The following is a 6,000-nucleotide window of genomic DNA, read 5'->3' on the forward strand; positions in this document are numbered from 1 at the left end:
TGTCTGGCTGATCCAAATCCCCTCTTCCTGTCACCCCATCAGCTCCAGCTCCAGCTCCACAGTCTGAGGAAGGTGCACCTGGCCCTAAACAGGCCAGGGCCCTCCAGGTTTTGGCCCTCCAGAGGACACCTGCCAAGGTCAACACAACAGGGCGTAGCAGTCAGCAGGCTGTCTCCACCTCTGCCCAAGATGTCGGGCATGCACCAAGACGTAGTGGTAGGGTTAAGAAAAGTAAGAAATATTAGGGGCACAATGGTCACACATGTGTTCACAAGATGTATATAATGTGCACAAATGTAAATAGAAATGGCTCATTCCACATCTCCTCTTGTGTTTGCCCCCTTTTTATTAAGATCTGTGTTGCAGTCACTCAGGTGACATACCATGGTCCCTCCCCCCACTTATTGTGGATGTTGTGATCAGGAGCATTTTTTGTGTAGTCTGTTTACATGTTACTGCAGTGTTTGGCCACTTTCATCTCATTTCCAACATCAGTGATGCGCCGCCCGTCAGGTTATCTGTTCGTGCAGAAGGTATGTTGTTCAAATACTTCTCAGGATCATCTCCTTTTCAGTACTGGCTGTGTGACATGAGGCAGAGGTGTTCTCCCGTGGAATATACATGCTTGAAAGCTGAAGGTGTAGTGTGGAAGGACAGAAGTGTTAACACATGGAGAAGGGTGATATGTCCTGGAACTCCATGCACTCTGTAATCTTCCGGGGCTTCCATGCTATGAGCCCATACCGTAAGGGACTGAGCGATCCTGTCTGGTAGCCACACTTGTGACTCCCTGACTACATCTAATAAGCTGTGCAATAAGTACAAGCACCTTTCCAACTTAAGGGTATGAGAGTGGCCCTCTCAGCCAAACTAGTGTCCCTGCGCTCGAACCTACAGGCCTGAGCATCTGTAACCATGGAGGTGTCTGTGTTTCATCCACACGGCTCTCGTTTCAATTTACAGATGCAGCACTGTGCATCCCTTCACCCAACCACTGGCCGTGGTCACTAATACTGTATTGGAATGGCCACATGTGGTGGGGCATGGATCCGTTGAGCATGATCGGGTGCCGCCAGTCATGCTTTCAGACAATGTTGATGGGGAAAATGGGGTATGAGGAACATAAAACTCAAGTCTCAGTGTGCTCCATACGCGACCCTGAGGGCTTCATGGTGTCAGAGACCCTTCAAATTGCCAGGGCCAGCGTTGCCCATGAGAGCACAACGTATGCGTGAAAGAGTAGGCATGTTAATGGCTGGTATGCAATTGATTGAATGTCATCATCCTCAGGTGGTCCACATCCATAGTAAGCTGACCAGACATGAAGGCCACCATCCCTGAATGAGAGTACTGGATGTCAGTGGGATTGTGAAGAAGGTGACAGGGGGGTCTGACTCATCAGTGCATGGATTGAGACCTGCCGAACCTCCTCAGCTGCCTTGGCCTCACTCTCACCCATCAGTTGCACCATCAACATAACTCAGAATGCGTAGTCACATTGCTGGACATGGATAGTCTTGAAGACCGCTGTCCGATTGAAGGCTACCACCTATGAGGCCACTTGCTTTACTGGATCAGCTCCTGAATCATGCAGGCTGATGTCACGAATGGAATGCTGCAGAGGTGCTTGATGATTCAACACCTTCAGACCTTTGCTGGCAATACGCCCTTCTCCAGACAGTGCCTCATCTTATCGAGGAAGCATGGCCCCAAGGCTTCATCAACATTCAGAGGATAATGCCAGGGGGAGCCTGTTAGGGAACTACAGACTCTCATTTTGAAGTGCAGAGTTGAAATGATAAGAATCGCTACGCTCCACTTCATGTTAGTCTCTCATGTAGGTGACTTTTCCAACAGGACGCTCACTCATCTCGTCATTCTGCTCCTGGAATCTTGCCACCATGAGGCCCTCCCATGCATTCCTCCCTCACCTAGCCTGTGCTATGGCCCCTTCGTTTGCAGCGTTGGCTTGCTCGAACCCATTGCTGTCATCCCCTTAGAGGTTCTCCTCATCGGAGGAGATGTGCAGCTCCTCCATCTCGTCATCAGGCAAGTCGTTCCCCCTTTGCAGTGCCAGGTTGTGTAGGGTGCAGCAAGCCACAGTGATCCATGACATCCTCTGGGGAGTGTACTGGAGTGCTCCGCCAGATCTGTCCAGGCATTGGAATCGTATCTGCAGCATCCCTATGGTGTGCTCAACCAATGTCTGGGTAGAGGTATGAGCCTCATTGTACCTTCTCTCTGTGGAGGACTGAGGCCACTGCACAGGCATTATCAACCATGTCCTTTGCAGGTACCCTTTGTCCTGTGGAGCCAGCCCTAGACCCTATGTGGTCCCTCGAAGATCTCCGCTATCTGCGATCTACTCAAGATATATGAATCGTGAATGCTTCCTGGATATCTGATGCAAACCTGCAAGATTTGCTTGTTGTTGTCGCACACCAGCTGTACACTGAGTGAGTTGTAGCCTTTTCTGTTTATGTATTGTAGTGTCGGCTGCCAGGGAGCTTTGATAGCCACGAGTGCAGTCAATGGCACACTACACTTGTGAAAACCCGATAATCTCAGCAAAGCCCAGTGCTCTGGTGTCTTGGCTTGCTTGATTTCTGTCGAAGTTGACGTAATTGTGGGCTTTGGCAAAAAGAGCTCCTGTGACATCACATATGCATTTGTGTGTGGATGCCTGAGAGATCCCACAGAGGTCCCCTGTCGAGCCCTGGAAGGAGCCAGTGGCATAGAAGTTGAGTGCGGCTGTTACTTTCACTGCCACTGGCTATGGATGTCCTCCGAGTCTACGTGGCGCCAATTCGTAGAGAATGTGGCAAATGTGAGCTACCAGATCCCTGGACATGCAGAGGCGTTGGCGACACTGGTTTTCGGTCATCTGCAGATAAGATAAACGACGTTGGTACTCCCTAGGTGTTGTGATGCAACTATACATGATGTTTCTGTTTCCCTGAACCTCTGTGTCCAGAGGGGGCACTGCTGGGCTTTGGTCTTCAGGGTTTTGATCCTGGCTTTGGCGAGCAGCCTCCTCCTTCACAATTGTTTCCTTCCTCTCTCCTTTCTGTCTGCAATAATGCAGGCAGCAATGAATGCAGGTTCCATCTTCCTGGTGGCCTCATTTTTGCAGTATAAATGAGAAACACAAAGGAGTCAGAACTCGTCTGCAATACTACTCTTTCTGTCAATGACTCACGAGTGACTGTGGATTAACAGCCCTGTTTCCCAGGTTGCCAAATGCTCACCACATAAATGATCTACACTGCAGTGTGTGTACCCAGGTGATCCCCCTCCCTCAAATCATGAGCTTCTGAAGTGAGACTGCTTTGGCCAGGAGTCTGGATGTGCTGTTTTCAACCCAGGCATTGGCATCCCCTTACACAGCACTGTAAGATTGCAGTGTTTGGAGTATACAGGAGCATCAGTTTCTACTCAGGCTGTGCAAGATGTCGAGGGTGGCCTGAGGCTTGTCTTCTTGGAAGTGTCCAGCGCCAATAATGCAAGACGCCTCAAAAACTTATGTAGGTGCTCAATTGCACTTAACTTCATCATTGCAGTGGGGAAATGCGATGCTGCGAGCAAGGGGTTAGACCCAGGAGATTGATTAGTGCCGCTTTGTACAATTAGTGCCGCATGAATGCTCATTGTTGAGTCAGTTTTGTGATTTCCTGCAATGCCACTGAGAAACCACTAACATCTCTCAGCTATGCCTGGCTGTTCATGTGGGAATGCACAGTTCAGTTGGGTAGCCCTTTAATCGCTGCACCCCTCCCCACCATTGCAGTCAGCTGGTGTCCATGGTACCTGCAGAGCCCCCAACAGCAGGGTTTGGTCTCATGATATGTTTCATCAGCACAATTACAGCTGGTAGCAAAATGGTGGTTGGTTTGAGCTCTTACTGCCAGACCAGCTTGGGCTCTCCCTGTGCAAGAACGGAAACCCCTGCCCCTTCGTCACCGAGGATGTGAACATTAAGATTGCCCTCCCTCATAGACCTCTCACTCCACCCCCGTATCCCTTGATCCCATTGCTCTTGTGATGCTTATCCACCAGTTAACCCATGGACATTCTGAGGTGGAGGGTCCTATGCCCCATGTCCAACTCAGCCCTCAACATCGTGAGGCCACTTGCACTGTGAAACATATACACCACCCCCAGACACCCTGGCATGCCCCCCACTTCACCAAGCCAGCTCTCGCCCTGGAGCCTCTGAGGTTGCCCGAGGCCACTTCCTCTTTTTGCCAAGCCTGCCCTTGCCCTGGAGCCGCTGAGAGGACACGCCTTATTGCTAATCTGGTGGGATCAGACTTTCAAGATAGCCCTCCTGAAACCGATGCGATGCTACCACCAAAGCCTGACATTGAATCATCAAGCACTGCCCAAGACAAGGTAGGTCAATGTTCCTCAAATGGAGGAGCAAAGTGCAGGTCGCCAGGTGCACGTCACTTCTGTACCGTTGTGAAACATGTTGGCATGATTGTACGCAGACGTGGCCTCATGATCCAGTGTGGGGGGATGATTCCGGCAAGCAGGGATTATAATTACATGCAAATGAATGGAAACGACGATCCCAACGTTCAGGAGCAGGAAACACGGCCAGCCATCGGCAGAAGGAGTGGACAGTTGCAAACTGTTTTCACAACAACATAAACCCGATTTTTGCAATCTCACGAGATTTTCCACTCCCGCCCGCCATGATGCCCGCTGCAAACAAGCCTCAGTTTAACATCTTATCCAAAAGACAGATTCTCAGACAGTGCAGCACACCGTCAGTACTGTACTGGGACTATCAACCTGGATTTTATGCTCAAGTCTCTGGAGTGAGATTTGAAGCCACAATTCTCTAACTCAGAGGTGACAGTGATACCTACTGAGAATGATTTTACCTCCAAGTTACTGAATGCTTGGATGTCTTTATTGTCATCCTTGAAGTAATTCAATTTGGCTGATTTCCAGTTTGATGATTTCCTCTGAGATAGAAACATAACATAAACACACACACTTCACTGTTTTTCTCTGAGCCAATGCATCCTTACTGCATTTAGACACTAACAAAAGAGGCATGTTGAATTTTCCCAGGGAAAAAATATTGTATTTTGCAGTACTGCAGTAGCCAATTTGCGAACAGCAAGCTCCCACAAACAGCAATGTGACAATGACCAGATCATCTACATTTTGGTGTTGGTTGAGGGATAAATATTGGCCCCGGGACATAGAACCATAGAACACTACAGCACAGAAAACAGTCCATTCGGCCCTTCTAGTCTGTGCTGAAATATTATTCTGCTAGTCCCATTGACCTGCACCTAGTCCATAACCCTCCAGACCTCTCCCATCCATGTATCTATCTAATTTATTCTTAAAACTTAAGAGTGAGCCCGTATTTACCACCTCAGATGGTAGCTCGTTCCACACTCTCACCGCTCTGAGTGAAGAAGTTCCCCCTAAAGTTCCCCCTAAACCTTTCCCCTTTCACCCTAAAGCCATGTCCTCTCGTGTTTATCTCTCCTAATCTAAGTGGAAATAGCCTATTCGCATTTACTCTGTCTATACCCCTCATAATTTTGTAAACTTCTATCATATCTCCTCTCATTCTTCTACGCTCCAAGGAATAAAGTCCTAACCTGTTTAATCTTGCCCTGTAACTCAACTCCTTAAGACCCGGCAACATCCTAGTAAATCTTCTCTGCACTCTCTCAATCTTACTGATATCCTTCCTGTAGTTAGGCGACCAGAACTGCACACAATACTCCAAAGTTGGCCTCACCAATGTCTTATACAACCTCACCATAACATCCCAACTCCTATACTCAATACTTTGATTTATGAAGGCCAGTATGCCAAAAGCTTTCTTTACAACCTTGTCTACCTGTGACGCCATTTTCAGGGAACTATGTATCTGAACTCCCAGATCCCTTTGTTCCTCCGCACTCCTCAGTGCCCTACCATTTACTGTGTATGTCCTACCTTGGTCTGACCTTCCAAAATGTAACACCT

The sequence above is a fragment of the Carcharodon carcharias genome, chromosome X (assembly GCF_017639515.1).
Source record: "Carcharodon carcharias isolate sCarCar2 chromosome X, sCarCar2.pri, whole genome shotgun sequence".
NCBI classification, from domain to species: Eukaryota; Metazoa; Chordata; class Chondrichthyes; order Lamniformes; family Lamnidae; genus Carcharodon; species Carcharodon carcharias.